A 20,050-nucleotide genomic window follows, 5' to 3' on the forward strand; every position below is an offset into this window, starting at 1 on the left:
GTCCTAAAGTCAAACTTCAGATGTCTTTAAATAACCTAGGCCAGGACATGCATACACTCACAACCTCTTGGGGGTCTCCCTGAACCCCAGAGGTGACTCATTGGGTCTGGGTGGGGCATTTCCAACCTGCTTCCCTGAGCTCTTGGAATAGCAGCATCATAAAACTGCCAGAATCTGGGATGAATGAGGGACACCTGAGCTGCCCGTGGGACTGCATATTCCCTGCAGATAGTGCCTGGGCGCATTTGTTCGAGTGGCTCCTGTACATGGAGCAGTGCTTGGTCTAGAGTAGATGCTGGAAGGTATCTTTTCAACAGAACTGAAGCCAGTGAAGCCCTTGGCACCCTTGGTCTGGAAGGGGCTTTGGACCCACTTGTGTGTTTATTTCTGAGCAGCCTGTTATTGCCTTGCAACTGGCAACTGATGGGAAGTGGTAAGTTAGACTGCAGAGGTGGGGCTCCTACCAGTGGGGAGAAGTGATAACCAAGGCCAGAGGCCCTCAGGCAAGGACAGCCAGTGAGCAATGCAAACAGATGTAAGAACTAACTCTGCTGAGGTTTGGGATTCTTGGGTGGAGGGCCTGCCCCCCCATCTCAGGAGGTCTGTGTGTATGACCCCTGCAGCTCTGTGCCTTAGGTGCATTGCTGGGATCATAGTGGGGTTGAGTAAATGCCATCAATAATTAAGATTGGTGAATAAAGGGCTAAACTTCAGCCTTCAGGGAGGTCCCTGCCAAGGGAAACACCCTATCTCTGAGGTTGTACCTGCATGTGTTTTTCCTTGGCTAGTGTAGGTGTAGGTGTGAATTAACATGCAAAGTGATTACTCCAGACGCTGAGGAGGGTGAAGGGGCTCTGGAGAGGTTGCTGCTTGCCCTCTCTTATTCAGGAAATTGTAGTGGAAGAGGCAGATGTCAGAGTTTTCTAATTAAGGGGGGGTGGGGAATGGCAGTTCCAGAGCTGTGGCAGAAGGTGAGGTTCCAGGGCCCCTGCTCAGAAGGCCTGAAACCAGGCTGCCATGTAGCAAGGCAGGGCACACATTTGGGTGGACGCCCTGCTTACAGTTTACTCACATTGGGTTCTGGAGAATAGGGATGGATGGCTAAAGGTAAAAGGGCAGGCCCATGTAGGTCCCAGGAGTGCTGGATTCAGCCAGTGGGAGAGACCTGCCTTTGAATAGTCAGGGAAAACCTTGGCTGCATTTGACTGTCATTCAATTAAAAGGTTTGAACCTAGTATGTATATTTGCACTGGGAAATTTAAGGAAAGAGAGAAGTTGGCAAAGCAGACAGTGGTCCTCTTTCCCCAAGTGCTTTACTGCAGATGCTCTGAAAGTGATGACAAGTCCCCTGAAATTACTTGATCTAAATGGAATCCTTGTACTTTCTCACAGGGGGAAGAAGAAGAGTAATGGGAATGGAGCGCTACTACATTCAGTTGTATAGGATTTTTATTTTTGCTGGGTTGTCTGGTTCCTTAATTCACATGCCCATTAGAAGGCTTTCTGTTAAGTGACATGGAAACATCATTGATATTGTTCTTCAAAATGTGGGACTTGTGATCCCTTCTGTAGAGGATCGAGAGCCAAGACTAGAGCTTCTGGGGAGAGCTTCGTTTGGTGGGGTCAGGTCGTGGCCGGTGTGGAGGGGACTGGCTGTGCACTTTACTCTGTGCCCTGCGGTGGCTTTCACATTTTGCATCCTGGTTGTAGCACCCTTATGAAATCGCACCATAGCATTATTTCTTTGGGAAAGTCAGATATAATTTATGGCACCTCATGGGGAAATGGAGAGGGTGGCTTATAATCACTTGTTTACACCTTTTAGTCTCTAGAAACTCGCACTTTTTAGGTTTGTCTCACCATGTGTTAAGATGAGCAGTGTGTTGCATGGGTGAGACCTTGCATTTGGGTCTGTGAATAATCACACTGCTTGTAACACTCACCTTGGCAGAGGGCAAAACTCATCAGCTAAGGGAATGTGTCTTGATAGTTTAGCAAAGCAGCCAGGTGAGGAAATTAGGACACATTTTAAGGTGTGAAAAAAGCCTATATAGGAGAAGACTGTGCTGTCCAGTACAAGGAACCCCCTCCATTCATGTTTGCGGGTCATTTGAGCAGGACTAGGCGTACCCTATAAAGTAGTATGTTTTGTGAATGTGCTGGGAAGTCGGATGTGGTGAACATGGCTTGATAAAAGGTGCTTAGAGCTTGGAGTCCTCTGTCCCCTGCTGCCTGGCCCTGAGGTCCTTCTGGGACCCAACACCTCTTTCTCTCTGAGTGCCCCCAGACTTGCTTCCTCCTCAGTTAGACACAGCCCAGGAGTGCAGAGACCTCTACTCCACCAGCCTGGCTACAGACTAATGTGATGCTGGGCCAGACCTAGTTCTCAGGGTCACGGGTTTTACTTTTGGACTTGGAAGACATTGCATTAGGGTTCTTTTAGGGTTTCCACCCCTAAGCAGGAAATTGGTGACATTCCATTTTGTATGATTTGGTGTCCACACTATAAAAATGGATGCTGAGTGGGGAACATTACTAATCTGATGTAGTAGAAACAGAAAGTCTGGTGTTAGGACGATAACAAAGATTTTGATTGAGAAGTGTCACTTTGCCTGTATTAGCTCAGAAATGTTGAGCAGGGCTATTGCAAAAAGTAAAGGCCCTTGGCCCAGTGTCCAGGCCTGCCCCCCCTTCCTCAGAATATTCCAGAAGAGCCATGCTGGTCAGAACAGTACATTTCCTCGTGCATCTTTGCCAAAGAGTGATCAGTCTTATGCAGTCCCATGGGTGCTTACCCACAGGTGGGGACAAGAACTTCCTCTTGGGGCAGCCGGTGGCAGGTAACAGGCCTTGACAACAGGAATCTGTGTGAGGCATCTCCTGCTGAGGTTTTGGAAAATTAGGATAGACCCTGAGAAGTTTGAGCCCCAAACTATCTCACCATGGAGAAAGCTTGAAAGAGGTTATTTTTCCAAAAGATCAGCTAGGCATATACATAAACATATATACAGGCTCCACCAAAGGGAAACGAAAGCAAGCTGGCCTGTGTTAACCCCCCAGCTGGAATTCTACAGCAGTGCTTCTAGAAAGAGTTGTTTTCTGCCAGAGACATTTCTTTTGGAAAATCCTTCAGTGTTCCTGCCTTTGCTTCTCCCTTCCTCCTCTGAGACACATACCCTGCCTGCCTAGTGGGATAAAGACACAGGTGCTGTTAAAGGCGTGAAAGAGAAAGGAAAGGGTCTTGCCTGCTACCAGGTACGCATGCAGAAACAAGGGCAAACGGGACTCCGTGAAGTTCACTGCTTTAATGGACTGAGACCGGAACCCATCCCAGGAATGTTGAAGGATCACTGCTTTTCTGTATTCTGGGTTAGACCAGCCTGGAGACAGAGGGTGGCACCCTGTTAAGGGTATTCTGCCCAAGTCCTTTAGATTTGCCTTATTGGACCTTATCCCCTGATAGCAGAGCCACCTTATTTAGATATGCAGATGCATGCATATAAAAATAACACACCCTTGTATTGAGTTCAAGGAAGGTTCAAAGGAAGACAAAGAATGGCAAATAGTCAGATTTGCAAAACAGACTTCAATTGTGCAGCCGAAGTTCAGATGTCTTAAATATCTGCTCTGTGGACAGAAACCCGATAAGGGTTGTATTACAGAAAAGGGGAACTTTTTGGTCTGCCAGTCCCAAGGAAACCTTTGCTTTTGGGGGGGATGGAGGAGAGTTCACCTGAGGGGTGACTGGAAGATTTGGGACTTCCTGGTCTGGCAATACCAAGAGAAAGAGAAGTGACCACAGTGTAAGACTCTTAGAGGCTGTGGTGGGTCGAACCACAGATTTATCAACCAGCTCTGGAAGTCAGAGCCTGTCCCTTGTCTGGACTCTCAAATGTTTTAGAATAAATAAAAAGCAAATAGTGCTTTCCACAACTGCTGACAACCAGACAACCAGAGGGAGGAAAGATGTGAAAGGGAAGAGGCTCAGGAAGAATGTCCTTATTGGTAGCACGGGGGAGCCAGGTGTGTTTGGGGTTTATCTTCTAACAACACTATATGTGATGTGTCTGCTCACAAAGATTGCTTTGTGAGCTTTTTCCCCAAAGATAGGACTCTTGGCTAGAACAGACTATGTTTAACTGAGATTTTGTTATGTTCTTGGCATTTCAGAGAGGAGCAGGATACCCATCCAGGTTTTCATTGTAAAGTGAGTTGTAGCCCCAGGATGGACACAACCCTCTTGTCTGAATTTGGAGCCCCACTTGGAGCTGAATTCCTGGAGCTTCCTGTGCTCTCTCTGGGATGTCCTCTTCTACCCCATCTCCTTCTTACTCAGGACATCTTAGGGCCAGCCTTTAGCTTCTTCCAAGCCTGACATTCTGTAGCTCCATGAAATATATTTTTGATCTGAAATTCGTATTGTTGGTGTCAGCCTTTAGAAAGTGGGGAGAACTGGGGACCCCAGGAAACAATGACATAATGCCAGTGACACCAATTTTAAGGCCATGCTAATCGCAGTAACTAATTCCCTGCTACTGGAGAATTGGTCTGTCTCATCTGAGATAGTTGTATGGTGCTTTCTGTCTGCAGAGCGCATCTTGTTTCTTGACTGCCAGCACCAGGAGGTTTGCTCTTGTTCACAGGAGCATTAGGCAGCACTGAGCATGAATGATGATTGGTGAGAATTAATAATAGGAAGTGTATCTTCAGCTCTGAAGGGGGAGTCATGGGCGAATAGGTCCTTCCTTGGAAGTTGCAAGGCAGCAGCAGGTGACCAGCGCTGGTACCAGTATCCCCACACGAGGCCAGAGATACATTCCTTTGGGCCAAGTTTGAAAAAATTGGTGCTAAGAACATAGACCCCATTTGGAATTTAAACTTTTCAGGCATTGGTAGGAAAAACCTTTGGCTTAATTTGTACATATAGCAGATCCAAAAGCTCTATACAGCTTTTACGTTGGCCACCCTTAATCTGTTTGCAGAGTCTAAATTTGGGGCCTTTTAGCAGAATGGAAAGTTGACAGTGGCAAAGCAAATCAAGTTTATTTTATAAAAATTCAAAATATACTGGGGATTTATCCAGAGGCAGGATACAGTGCTGTATTTTTAAAAATGTAGGTCGTCGTATTTTTTTGAAGTTTATTGTTTTGATAAGGCGTCCCTGGGATTTCTTCCAGCACAGATCAAGGGAAATTGGTGCAGGGTTGAATAGTACTTTTATGTATAAATAAGAAAATTGTGGTATTCTTAGATGTTTGTTTGATTAAGCACTCCCATAACTAAAGAACAGTTGCAACTGTTACACAAAGGGGCATAGAAAAAATGTGTCTGAACTGGTTTGGCTTCAGTTTGGAGGTGGTAGCCTTTCTCCTTAGCTCTTTTTCTGTGAATTGGATCATGTGCTTCTTTGGGAGGAATGGCAGGTGTTTTTGTTCATGTGCTTGCTGGAGCCCCATACAGAAACTGGTGATTCGTGCTACAAATAATTAGCTGGCAAACTGGTAAAACGGCAGTCTTCGCTACTGTGGTGAGTGCCGCGGAATGTGAAGATACACCTGAGACTGTCATTTTCGAAAAGTTATATAAGATTACATATTTCAAAGCTCTCCAGGAAGTATAGCATTTATTCATGTATTCATTCATTCAGCAGATACTGGTTGAGTGCATAAGGTGCTAGCACTGAGTTATCCAAGTGCTCACTCCTGGGGGTCATAACTTTGTGGGGTCCCCTGCAGATGCTGTGAAGGTGTAAGCAGTTGGCTGAGAGCTCCATTCCTTTATGATGAAGCCAACTAGAGAGAGTGCTAATCTCTGCCCACCTACCTTCATCCCCCTGAAAACTAAGGTCCTACTGTTATATTAAGCCTGCTCACAATTGCTGCTTTTACTTAGGCAGTCTTGTGATCTGTCATCAGTCCTCACCCCATCGTCTCTCTGAAATATTTCATCTTGTTGACCAGAATCTCCCTTTTTTACAGCTTTCCAACCCTCCATCTTTCTGAAGTGCTGCATGTTTGGATATGACCTTTTTTGTTGTTGTTTATTTCCTTTCTCTCCTGTTAAACTACACGCCTCTGTAGGGCAGGGGCCACCAAGCTTTTTCTGTTAACCTGCAGTTCCTAATAGTGTGTGTGCAGAGGATACTCAGTATGCAACTCTTGGATGAAGGATCCTGGGGATCCCAGTAGATTGGGTTTCTCTGGGTAGGGTGTGATCTGGCATTAGGTCAGGTGGTCCAGCTCTGGTGCCCTTCCCACTGGCCTTTGGTGCCTGTGCCACGCATGTTGGCCTTTCTTTTGAAGAAGCGTTTTGAAACAGCATTGTTCACGTAAAGATCAACAAAGAAGAGTGGATGATTCTCAGACAGAAACGCAAGTTAAAAGGCAGGAAGTGAGGTTGCTTAGTATAACCAGGTTGGAGGAGATGAGCGGAAAGAAGTGCCCTTGAAATTCTTCTTTAATCATTTGTCTTTAGAGACGGAAAGTAGGACAGGGAAAACAAACATTTTTATTCAATGTATACACAGTTTGGTAAAACAAATAACTGGGCTTTGTGAGTGTCCAGATGGTTGGGCAGCCTTTTTCTGTTGAGTTCAGAGTAGAATAAGTGGGAGAAGCTGCCCCTGTGGCGAAATACAAGGTAAAACTTCCACATTTGGGACTGAGAGTCAGATGCCAAGGCCTCTGGGTGGGGTTTTGTCATCCAGGGAGTTACCTACAGCTTGCAGTGTGTGACCAGCTTCTTTTTAAAGGAGGCACGTCAGTGAACAGTTTACAGCACACGCTGTGGTTTAGGACTGTGGTTGCTGCCAGCCCCCGGCACACCCTCTACAGAGGACTGTGATTGTTAGTGCTACAGGAACTGGGATAAATATTCACACACAAAAATCTGGTTAAAAACCCAGTCATTTCTACAGAAACTGGGATAGTTAAATATTCACAAATAAAAATCAGTGGTTAAAAACTCAGTCATTATTAATTGTACTGTTTATATATATTATCTTTATAGTTTTAATAATTTTATGTCAGTTTAAGCATTCCTAGGCAATTGCCCTCAAATCGTCTATCTGAATTAGCACAAATGGGAAATAAATCAAACTAAGCTTATATTTGTTCTTTAAGCTGTATATTTGTATGGTCCGTTGTCAATTACAGAACACAGTCATATAATAAAAATCTAGTTATCATTTTGAGTTCTTGCTTAATCTCCACAGTGCTTTATGAGTTGGTTATTAATGAGATTTCTTATAGATTAACAAACTAGTAATAATAATAGCCGCAAACATATAACACTTAGTGTGCCAGGTATTTATTCATTTGAACCTCTCCAAACTCTGAAGTAGCTATTACTGTTGTTATCTTCACCCTGCAGAGGGATAAAAGGAAGCTCAGAAAAGTCAATTAACTTGCCAACCAAGTTTTGAATCCAGTTTTATCTGAGATTTTAGCCTTTATCTTGCCTTCTTTGATCTTTCCAGTAAGGAACACACAGGGATGGGGTGGGGAGGTGTAGGTGAGGGTAAGTATCATCTAGTTTTCAGATGATAAGACTGAAACAGAAAAGTAGAGTGACTTGCCCAAGATTGAACAGCCAGGGACAAGCAAGTCTCCTGATTCCTTATCAGATCAGTGAGCAGATATAAAATTAAACATAGGAAAAAAATGTTTCATTCTTTGTGTACTTAATTCAACAAAATCAATAACATAGCTTGATACAAGTGGCCAGGCCTTCCCACCCAGGTGCCTGGAACTATGACATTCTTTTTCATGCCAAGTTCAGGGCATAGGAAGGTCAGAAAAGGGAACTTTTCTATTATGTCAGAAAACCTGCTCCTCTCCACCTGGTCCTGCCTGACCTTTTATCTCATTTAACTGAATTAGTGTTATCTGACCAGGATGTCTGTGGACAGACTAACAGGAGGCCTTGCTGTGTTCACAGCCTTGGTCAGCCATAGAGGTGGATCGTGTGGGGAACTGGCCCAGTGAAAGGGCTTTGGGACGAGGCCACATCAGCCACTTAGAGCCCTAATAAGCATGTTTGAGATTCTGTGAGGCTCAGTCTTCTCATTTATAAAGTGAGGATTGATGGTTGGTTTTCTGTGCATGTGGAAGACTTAGCAGTGTCTGCAACATACCAGCTGCTCAGATTTTACTACATTGAGGACTTTAAAAAAATGTGTTTTTATAATGCAGTGAGTTGTAACTATTCACTAGAATCTGTCAGGGTATTTTGATACTAGGGGAGGTCTGTGTAGCTCACTGTAGAGGGAAGGAGGGCAAGTCACTAGATGGCTCAAGGCCCCATCCAGCTGTGTGGATATATAATAGAGGCATTGTACTTGGCAGTGGCCTGGACTGCCTGAATTCCTCAGGTGACAAGACAGCAGCAGCCATGAACATCCAGAGCTCACTGCCGGTAAGGCTGTTACCATTAGGGCCCCCCAGGGAACAGATTGCACTCTCAAATTAGGTAGTCTGAGGTGAGTTAATAAAGCTCTTTACAAAGTCTGTTGGTGGTGAGGGGGGACTCTGAGCAGCCTTGTGTCCTAGGCCTGGATGGTGCAGAAGAGAGTTGGTAACCACAACTTCCATCAGGGAGGCTGTTCCCCTCTCCTGCCTGTGTACAGATTGCTCTGAGCCTTAGTGAAGAGTGTTTCTGGGGCAAACGGGATATGACTTCAGGCCTCGGAGGTCGAAGACCAGCTACACGAGTTGTGCTGCCCCACATTTGGGTTTGTTTCAGACAAGTCTCAGTTCTTAATGTGTAGTCCAAAGGATCGGACAGAAGCCCATTTTGAAAGTGTTTAAGTTGATGGCTTCTTTGGTAAAATTCATTCAGTTACTTGGAGCAAGTTTGTCTAAGTCATTCGAGTATTTGGACTTCCATGGCCTCATTGGTAAAATAAAGGCATAGAATAGATCAGGGTTTAGGAAATTGGTCTGAAAAGGGCCAGATAGAAAATATTTTAGGCTTTTTGGGCCACATGGATTCCCTGTCGAACAATCGGTCTCTTCCTCTCCTTCCTCCTTTTTTTTCCTCTTAAAAACAACAATAAAAACCATTCTTAACTTGTGGTCAATACAAAAATGGGCCAAGTGCCATAGTTTAACAACTCCTGTACTAAATATTTTGTTTCCCTAAGTATGATGTGTGCCGGGGGATTTTAGGATGAACACAAGCATTTTTATCTTAATAGTATGTTAACTGCAAATGCATGTTGGAAAAACAGGTGCCAGGTGCATCCAGAGCCCAGTGCTCATAAGGCTGTGGCCACAGGGACCCTGTAGAAAACAGATGGCCTGTTTTCATATCTGGTTTCAGATCACTTTGGTAGTGTTCCATTTATGAGAGTAATGGAGCAAGGTTTTCTCAAAGAATATTTAAATTATTCAAAGGCCTGTTCCTTTAAGGAACAGTATGAGGAATAACTTTGCATGCTGTCTCAAAACAGTAAAAACTCACGAAGGCGGTATGCAAATAGACTGGTTTGGAATGTACTAGATTGTTTGTAATTCCTTCTTACCAGCACTGGTGTTCCTTGATTATTTCATATTTCATATCTAGCCTGTTGGTACCATTTCAAGCAGGTGAAAATGTTTTCAAGGAGAAATCTTGTGTGAGTTTAGAGGAAAAAACAGGAGGATAGAACCATCTTTAAATTGAGTCCCTACTGCAAAGTGGCAGGTGTGTGCAGTTCCCCGCTTGTCCTGTGCCTCCTTCCGCGGGGGAAAATGATCTCCTTGGGGGAGCCCTTTGGCATCATAAATCACTTCCTGCACATTGCATTTCCCTGACTGTGTTCATATGTAGAATTGTAGTGACACAGCCAAGTGAGTTAGCCCCAGGAGAACAAATTAAGTCTATCAAAGCATGGAAACTCAGAATCCAAAGCTTGCAAGTGCTTGCTTCATTTCCTTTGGTAATCGCTGGGCTGGTGCAGGCAGGCTCCTCCGTCCTAAACCTGGCTGCCCTTCATAGCTCCTGGCCACATCCAAGGCTGCTTGAGAGCAGCCGCACCCTGAGGACATGTCTATCCATGGGAAGATGGGGCAGGCTGACACTCGCCTGCAGGGAGTTGTCAGTGCCCAAGAGAGTAGCATGAACTCACCTGTCAGGTGTGCCTGGGCAGACAAAAGGCTCCCAACAAGCCTCCTGAGACCTTCAATGCAGGAAGCATTCCCAAATTTGTCTCCTGTACATCTTACATCTTTCCTTCCCACTTCCCAAACTGGGCATGTCTTTCCCCTGCCTCACTGGATGTGTACCTTGCTGGTCTTAGAAAATACTGTCTTGGTGCTAAGAGACTTTGTTAAATTTGTTACTGTCTGGTAATTGTTTACCATCTGATTAACTATGAAAGATGTCCCGTTTCCCCTGAGATCCTGGACCATGCGTACACAGAGTGAGAGGGGTCCCTCTCCCTGTCCCCTGTGTTTGTCATTTATACCAGCGAATGCTGCAGTCTTTCTCAATTTCATTATTCTTTGCCCTGTTGCTCTGTTGCCATGGAATATTTAAGCAGTGAATTATAACCGGAGCTTATGTTCACACTGGAACCGGACAACCAGAGATGCGGCAACATGCAGGAGCCAATTTCACATTCCTGACAGGTGAAATGCTTGTTCCAAAAAATAGCTGGCTGTGCAGCTAGAGTCGAGACCTTCTCACAACTGCACCCAGAGCTGTAATGATTGGTTTGGGGGGAGGCGGTAGAGTTTGGACTTGAAGCAGAATTAAAATATGTGAGAAAAAGTGCTCCTTTAACAACTGAACATGTGTGGAAGTTATTGTGTCTGTCCTGGCACCTCATAGAACAACCATACTGCAGACCCTTATGGATTGGGCTTCTGTTTGCTTTTTTTTTTTTTTTAAAAAACAGTATTATTGATTATAATTTACATACCATTAAGATCATGCATTTAAAGTATAAATTCAGTGGTTTTTATCAGGGATTGAAACCAAAGTCCTCTTCAGAACCTATTTGTTAAGTGGGAGGCTGCTCCCTGTGTCTAATTAAAGTTTTACTGTAATGACATTATGGCCCATTTCCCCAGGGGACTGATTGTAGGTCTCCTGTGGACTCTCAGTCATGTCAGAAGTCGTGGAGCATAAGAGTGGATTTTAAGTTAGACATGCTGAAGTCTGAGCCAACGTTCCACTTTATACAGCTGGTGTTTTATATATGAGCTGGTGTAAAGCTGTATAAGCTTCAAGGGCTAAGTTTGACTATTAAATGACATGACACTCAGTCCCTTACAAGAGAGCCCTGGTATGTACTAGGCACTTAATATAAATGTTTAGCCATCATCATCATCATTACTATTGTTGTTATTGTCATTGAGGACATGCCTGGCTCAGGCATGTGCTTATGGTGGACCAGATTCGGAATTCTGAGGATAGTTGGTGACAACATTTAAAGAGTGGGGGGCAAGGACTGAATGGAAAAGCAGCCTATTCTTCCATACCACCCCTCCCCGAGCACCAGTCCTCCCTTTCTCTTTCTCTACTATTTTCCTGCCCTAATCATTTTTGCTTTTTACAGCCTGAGAGGATCTCTGCATTAGATGACTCGTCAGTCCTTTCTCTTAGAACCTATGATTTTGTTTTTCAAATTCTCACGCTTTAAAAAACAAAGAGATTCATCCTGGCCAGTGTTGTTCAGTGGTTAGAGCATTGGCCCACCCACCAAAGAGTCCCAGGTTTGATTCCTGGTCTAGGGCATGTACTGGAGTTGCTGGTTCAATCCCTGCCCCTTTAGGGAGCGTTCGGGAGGCAACCAGTCGATGTCTGTCCTCACATAGATGTTTCTCTCTCTCTCTCTGTCCAGATTCCTCCCCCCTCTCCCCCCACTGCCTTCCACCGTCTCTGAAGAGCAATGAAAAAAATAACCTCAGGTGAAGGTTCACAAAAACAACAACAAGAAAACAAAGACGCTCACGGATCACTGGTAGGCAGAGCGTTTCTGGGAAGGAGGCTGCAATCCTGGTCCCTGGACACTGCCTCATCCTTGTGCTTCTTCAGAACCACAGAGCAGAGATGTCCTTCCATGTTAAACACTGAAACAGTGGGTTTTCATAACAAGAGGAAATTTTTTTTAATGCTTTTTATTGATTTCAGAGAGAGGAAGGGAGAGGAACAGAGAGATAGAAACCAATGATGAGAGAGAGTCATTGATCTGCTGCCTCCTGCACACCTCCCCACTGCCTGTTGAGCCCACAACCCAGGCATGTGCCCTGACTGGGAATCGAACTGTGATCTGGATCATAGGTCGATGCTCAGCTACTGAGCCACATTGGCCGGGCAACAAGAAGAATAATTTTATAAGATGGCAGTGGAGCCTTAATATCAAGGTTGAGGTGCACACCTTTTCTGTGAACTGGGGGTAAGGGATCCTCTCCGGAGGCTGCTGTGTTAGAGGGATACAGGTCACAGGTGCTCAGCACAGGCTAGTTCCTTTGTCTCCCAGGAAGCCCCACCGGCAGTCGCCTCTCTAGCCTTTGCATCTACGTGTTACACACAGGAATGAATCTCAAGCAGTTCTGCGAGATGCTCGAGTCCCTCTTGGAAATGAGAACGCAGCTGAGTCTGAGTTGGTGAAGCTTGTCTGTTCACACTGCGCTTTTTAATCTTTTACTTTTTCCTCATTTGCTTGCCTCTCGCTTATTCTTTTTTTTTTTTTTTTTAATATATCTTTATTGATTTCAGAGAGAGGAAAGGAGAGCGAGAGAGAGAGATAGAAACATCAGTGATGAGAGAATCATTGATTGGCTGCAGCCTACAACCCGGGCATGTGCCCTGACAGGGAATCGAACCCTGATTGCCTGGATCTTAGGTTGACACTTAACCACTGAGCCACGCTGGGCTGGGCCCTCTTGCTTATTCTCAGTCCTTGTTTGGGGGACATTGAGTGTTCTCCAGGGATGTGGTAACATGGTTTTTGTGATGCATATAGGCTCATTTGCAGATATTGTAGTGTTTTGTGTTTTAATAAAACATCATTTAACTATACTTTTTAAACCAGTTCACTTAAAAAAAAATTAGCTCCACGCAGGACAGCAGGTTTCCTCCACCTTGCTGCCGGCCACCATTCTTTGTTGTGGAGCTGTGCTGTGCCCTGTGAGATGGTCAGCAGCATCCCTGGCCTCTACATATTCGATGCCAACACCACTAGCCCTCAGCTATGACAGCCAAACGTGTATCAGACATTGCGCAGTTTTCTGGGCTTGACCACAAGGACTTTGATGACTTCACTCCCAGCCTCAGCAATTTGACAGTTCCCAGGCTTGTCTCTACATTTATTTTTATTTTTTATTTTTAGTTGTTTAAAACAATGCAAATTTATTGCCTTACAGTTCTCAAGGTCAGAAGTCTGAAATAGGTCTCAGTGGGTTCAGATCAAGGTGTTGGCAGGGATGCGTTTCTTGAAGGCTTTTGAGAGAGAATCTGGTTCCCTGTGTGCCAGCTTCTACGGGCTGCCTGCCTTTCTTGGCTCGTACCCCTGATAGTAGTGGATGGAGTCTGTCTCACATTGCATCCCTGTGACAGACTCTCCCATTCCCTCTTCCATCTTTTAAGGACCCTGGTGACTACATGAGGCCCACCCAGGAAAATCTCCCCCATCTCCAGGCCAGCTGATAAGCACCTACATTTTTTCTGCATTCTTAATTCCCCTTGCCATGGAACCTAACATAGTCACAGATTCCTGGAATTAGGATTTGGCCATTGGGGGTGGGGCATTATTCTGGCTGTCACACTCAAGCCTCCATAGTTTTACATTTAGCCCCCTAGCCCCCAGCCCTCATATGCTGGATAAACTCATCCTCTCTAAACATTACCTTATTGCAAAAGCTTTTACCAAAGGCTCTAGGTGGAGCCAACTCCTTTCTCTTCTACCAAGACAGAACTTCACTTATGAGTCAGCACCTGGGCTCCCATCTCTCAGTAGGGTGTCTGTATGCCAGTCACCTCAGCTGGACTGTAAACCTGAGCCTTTTTCATCTTTGTTTCTCTCAGTGCCCTGTGGTACTTGGCACATGGTAGAGCATCAAGAAATAGCAAAATATTGATGATTTTGGACATTTGATTATGGGCTATATTTCAGTAAATGTTGAATTTCTTTGTTGTGATAATGATGTCACAGTTATGTAGGACAGTGTCTTTCTTGGGATTTACCAAAATATTTAGAGGTCAGGTATCATGGTTGCTATTATAGCTCACTAGCAAATGGTCTACAAGAAAAGTGTATATTTCTATAAAGATAAAGCAAGCATGGCAAAATGTTAAATATTGGTAAATGTCAATGAAGAGTATGTAAATGTTCACTTAACTTTTCTGTAGGTTTGGACATTTTCAAAATAGAAAGTGGAAAAGAATGAAATCTTAATGTGGAATGAATTGTATGGATGGCGCCAGCTGGGATGGAGTAGGGCTCCCATTGTCAGGAAGCTGGTTTGCTGCTGTTGAAGTGATAAAGCCGGCGCTGATTGCATCTGCATTGCACTTTTGGCATAGTAATAATAATCCTTTCTGGGTTCACATTAGGTGCAAGTCATATTCAATATTCAGGAAGCTTAATGAAACCTCTCTACCTCCTGGGTGAGTGCATATGTACAAAGTAGAAATGATAAGATTGAGAAAGCAGAGGACTTTCTGTGCCACTCATCTGGAAGTTTCTTCCTAGCATGCCCTCAGGGAAGTTTGACCTCATTGCATCCAGACAGTGGCACCTCCAGTCACTGACCCCATTCCTTCTGGGACTGCAGGCCACTCCACCAGGCACATGGTGCACATACTGCATTTAGAACAATCTGTGGCCTGTCTGGGTGTCTGCTCGGTGCTCATGTGTCAGTTGGTACAGGAGATCTCCCTCACGAAATGGTTGACTGTACAGATTGGAGTATTGGAGTATGACTGTTTCCTGAGGGAACCAGCTAAGGGTCTTCTGCCCCCACTGACCTTGGTTCTCAATCCCAGGGTCATGAGAGGGTTCACTCCCTTTCGTGGTCCCTAGCAAGGGCCTCAGAGCTCTCACATACCCATCTCTATGCCCTAGATTTGTGGAAATAGCCTGTGTGAAGGATGCTTTGATAGCTTCCTTATTTAAAACTTCCATTTGTAGAGGTGATGTGGTAGAATTTTGGGGTTTGAGGCCATCTCTTCTGGTTTCCTATCTTCTGAATTCTGTCATCGATGCCCCTGCCTGGTGGTGCTTCGCCTCTGTCTGCTTGTTCCCTGTGACATGACCCTTGCCTCCCAGCTTTCATTCAATCTTCAGTTGGTGTTACAGCTGGGGGTCCTTCCTGGAATCATTCCAATCAGTGAACGGAATGATTGCTCTCATAACAGCCACAGGCATGGAGATTCTAGGGCCAAAACAGATCGTGTGTAATGTTTCTTCTTTGCCTCTCAGGAGCCTAAAGCCCCCAGCTCATCCCTCCTGAGACATCTTTGCTCCAAGAACTAGGAGATCGTTGGGTGACAAGGTGACAAGTCCTCTCATCATATTCCAGGTACAGTCTGCCCATCAACACTTCAGCAGAGTGGTCGTCACTTTTGTGCCAGAATATATTATTCACTTAGACCGTTAGTCGTTTTTTGACTTTTTAAGTGAACTGACAACTAAAACCCTCAGTTGTTGTTCTTTTAGAATTTATAGCTGCTGTGCTTTTTCAGAATCATCTAGCGCTTCCATCTCATCAGAAAATAGGTTTGCCTTTTCATGGTGGATTTCTTAAATTCCTACATTTCCTTCAAACAGAACTCTTATTTTTTTTAAAATATTTTTTTAATTGATTTTTTTTCTTTAGAGAGGAAAGGAGAGAGAGACACACACACACATCAATGTGAGAGCAAAATATAGATCAGCTGCCTCTTGCATGCCACTTTACTGGGGATCGAGCCTGAAACCCAGGCACGTGTGCCCTGACTGGGAATTGAACCTGCAACCTTTCAGAGCATGGGATGACGTCCATCCACCTGTGCCACACTAGCCAGAGCAAACAATTCTTTTTTTTAAATCCTCACCAGAGGATATTTTTTCCATTGCTTTTCAGAGAGAGTGGAAGGTGGAGGGAGAAAGAGGGGGGAGGGAGGGGGAGAGAGAAACATCAATTGGTTGCCTCCCACAAGTGCCCTGATTAGGACTGGGAATCAAGCCTGCAACTGAGGTACTTGCCCTTGGTCGGAATCGAACCCAGGACCCTTCAGTCTGGCCAATGCTCTAACCACTGAGCAAACCAACTAGGGCTAAATAAACAATTTTTTTTTTTTTTTTTTTAATTTCAGAAAGAGGAAGGGAGAGGGAGGGAGAGAAAGCTAGAAACATTAATGATGACAGAGAGTCATTGATTGACTGTACACTCCCTGCTGGGTGTGGAGCCTGCAACCCAGTCATATGCCCTGACCAGGAATCGAACCTCAATCTCCTGGATTGTAGGTCGATGCTCAACTGCTGAGCCATGCTGGCTGGGCTAAACAAACAATTCTTAAAACCTACAGATTGTAAGGCCTTCTGCACAAAGGCCCGGTCCACAGGGTGTGCTCCTGTTCAGACGCTGAGTGCCGTGTGGTCAGCAGCATGTGGAGGGGCGTGTGCCCTCTGCGGCGGCCTCTGGCTGCTCCATGATAGTGTGCCAGTGATACATTGGGCTGCATTTCTGCCTTTGACTCTGGGGGCTTTACATTTCTCAAGGTCAAGATCAGGTTCCAATTTCTTTCCTACTCCTAAACTTTTCCTCTTGCTCCTATTTCTTTCCCTCTTCTATTTAAGAATCTTCTGCAGCTTGTTCTGGGGTTTAGGTGCCATAAGGATCTGCTGTAGATCAGTGTGTGTCAGGCAGGTCCTTGGGCGCCTAGAGTCCTGAGGGGGCATGGGAGCCAGGTGAGGGTGGCGAGGTTGGGGGAATGCAAGCCTAGCTAGCAGGGCTTGTTGTACCATTTCTCTTTAGATTAGAGTAGCTCCAGTTTTATCTGACTCTTGTATTTGGTTTTGGCGTAAGATGTAGTGAGGGAAAAAAAGTTCTACTATTAAAATACTTGAAAGCTTTGGTTTCAGTTATTTTTCAATAAAAAAACAACAACCCACAGATTTACCACATAGAGACTTCATCATTGTCAGTATTTTATTCATCACAAAATAGCAGCGGTCGTTTTTCAGGGGTGTGTGTTTGTAAAGAATGTCACCTGACTTTTGTCCTCTGCTCACGTTCTTACACTCCTCGGGGGCCACTCATAGGCAACCCCTGAGTGCGAAGCTATATTAAGAATGCTCATGAAATCAGGGATCAGCAGCCCACACTGCCTTTCATCAGAGGAACTTTGGGGGGGATCTGGCCAGTGCCCTTTGCCACATGTCAGCATCTCCCAGCAGGTACCTTGAATAGAAGGAAAGAGGAGGGGGCTCCCATAGTTCCTGGTCCCCGGGGGGTTACAGCTATAAGTAAGCACCTTATTTTTGAGGCTGTTGCAACCTTGTAAATGTCAGAAGCAAAGGTGCAGAGTTACCAGGTCTTCTTTCACAAAGACAGTAAAATTAGATCCTTGTCAGCAGGGAAGTGGGAGGAAGGTATTCAATGGAATGCCAGAAGCCACTGTAAGCCTCGAATATTTTTTTTCCTTTTTCTTCTCAGCAATTATTTAGTAAAAGTGCTTAAATTAGAGTGAGTTTATTCTGCATTCTTCCTCCTCTTGCGGCCATAATCAGACATGTCTCTGCTGTTGCAACAGACTATTTAGAACCTCTTCCTCTGTTACCTGATACTAGGCTAGGTGGGGGGGGGCGAATGCTCATGTCTGAGTGAAAGCCTCAGTAAGGCTGTTCTGTTTCTCTGGGTGGACAGTGCTGGGATAAAAATGCATGGGAAAACCCTGGATGGTCCTTAGGTCCTTGGACACAGATCCTGAACTGTGTCTAAATCAGAGGAAGCCATAAGCTACCAGACACCACCATGATGCTGTCCTTCTTGGGTGAAGAGATACAGACCAGGTGCCAAATGTTGACAGAAATGGTGCATCTCCTGGAAGCTTTGTGGTCTCTGCCACGCCTGTTTGTGCTCTAGGTTGATCACATTGTCTCCTCCTTCAAGAGGGTAGGGAGCTCTCTTCCACTCCCTGTTATATCCTCATGAGGCACCTAGAAGGGGTGGCACATAGTGGGTGTAAGACAGTATTTGCTAATGGGATGGATGGTTGCTTGTGTCTTCCTGTGCAGCTTGTGAGTACTCTGAGGGCAGAACAGTATAGTAGAGTGGCACAGGATAAACACAACTTTTAAAAAACAAAATAATAGCCATTTACTATAAGCTATTTTTCCAGAAGGAGGAAATTACTTTCAAATCATTCAGCCATAACCACGAAAAAATAGTTTCAGGTGAAGTAAAGCTTTGTTCAACCATTGAAGCAGAGATGGTTAATGAAATGTTGGGGCTCAGGTCATTATCTCCTATAACCCATGTTTGGACCATGGGTTAGTCATGACAATTCTCCCCAAACTTAGTGACTATGACAACACGCAGTTTCTGTGGTCAGGAGTCGGAGCACAGGGTAGCGTGTTGTGCTAAGTCCCATGTGGCTGCCGTAGGAGCTGATTGGCACCGAGTTCTCATGTGGAGGCTCGCCTGGGGTAGAATCTGCTTCCACGCTCCTTCAGATTGTTGGCCAAATGCATTTCCTATGGTTGTAGGACTTAGTGCCCTGGCCTCTTGCTGGTTGACCTGGAAGCCAGCTGACAAGGAGAGTCAGCTAGCAGAATGGAACCTCACATAACAAAACGTAGTCACAGGAGAGACATCATCCCCTCTGCCATAGTCTGTTGAATAGAAGCAAGTCCCAGTCCCCACCCACACTCACAGGAACAACTGGGGGTGGGGCTCATGGGGCCACCTTAGAGTGTCCACCACAGGTCACCTCTCCTCCCCCTTGAGAGGAGGGATTTAAAAGTGGTTCCCACCTGCTGTCCATGTTTGTGAAAAATTTGCTTTCATTTTTTCTTTTTTCCACAATTACCCACAATTTTAAATCTATTAAAAGATCACAACTCTCCAGGATCCATTTATCCTTCCTGCCAACATGGAGGTGCTTGCACCCTCTCGGACCTGCTGGGTGGTGCATGGCTCCAGAGGCCTCCATTCTGCTAGGGGATGTTGCAGGTTAAACTGCTTTTTGTGAGCTGCCTTAGCACCAGTGACAGCTTTGTCATGTTGATTGTGTAGGAAAATGTGCCCTGAGTCTTAACTGATATCTCAAGTGACATGTCAGTGAACTTCCAGGAGGAAAGATGCCCTCACAGTGTTTTTCTGTGGAAAAGGGGCAAGGTAGAGAGCATTTTGGGGGTGTAAGTTGCAATGTCTATTTTCAACCTGTGAGAATTTCTTTAAAGAAGCAGAAGTCTGTGATGTGTCTTCTGATTCTCTGAAGACACAGAGTTGTAAAGCAGTAATGGGAGGGAGAATTTCAGTTAACTGCAGTCTGAATAACTGAGGGTTGGCATATTGAGAGCTCGGGGGTCAAGTGCAGGGAACATTCTGGAATGATAGTCTGTGGTTGGCTATTGCACTGGAGCCTTCCATTAAGGCAGAACAGGTGTCACTGCTCATGATGTATGGGGCCACTATCGTCCATGTGACATGCTGGAAGTCCCCTTCGCACTTATGCCACCACCTGCTGTCTTGTCTAGTGGAAGTAACTACATTTGCCCATCTCTGGCTTCAGCCCCTCCCTCTGATGCAGCCCTTTCCGGGTCTGTGATTGTTACGGAATTCGAAGGCCCTTGTGTGGTGAGCCATTTGCTTCTGATGCCTCAAAGTCATTTCAGACAAATTGAGTCCCATTCTACCCTCTAATAAAGACCATTCTACGACCACCTACCAGGATGTTTCCTCCAAGTATATTACATAAAGGGAAACCTCACAGAGGGAAAGCGCCACAGGTAGTTGTTGGGCTGAAGACAGGCAAGGTGGTCAACCTCAGCAGTAGGCTTTGAAGCTTTTCTTAGGGTGTCTACAATCTTGGTCACCTGTGAAGTACGGTTACAAGTAGGACAGTAAGACCTATT

The 20,050-nt window shown here is 45.1% G+C and overlaps 1 protein-coding gene across 3 annotated transcripts in view; it reads left to right on the forward strand.

Annotated features, from left to right (window-relative positions):
• The window catches only part of SLC7A1 (solute carrier family 7 member 1), a 62,503-nt gene that overhangs the window by 14,834 nt on the left and 27,619 nt on the right, over positions 1 to 20,050 (forward strand). For 2 of the 3 annotated variants that reach the window (XM_087814430.1, XM_087814429.1), the window contains exon 2: positions 15,410 to 15,509. The exons of the other annotated variant lie outside the window; for it this stretch is intronic. The gene's annotated coding sequence lies outside the window, so the exon portion shown is untranslated. The remainder of the gene's footprint in view (positions 1 to 15,409; positions 15,510 to 20,050) is intronic. 3 annotated transcript variants of the gene reach the window in all.

This window comes from Miniopterus natalensis, chromosome 2 (assembly GCF_054644295.1).
Source record: "Miniopterus natalensis isolate mMinNat1 chromosome 2, mMinNat1.hap1, whole genome shotgun sequence".
NCBI lineage: Eukaryota > Metazoa > Chordata > Mammalia > Chiroptera > Miniopteridae > Miniopterus > Miniopterus natalensis.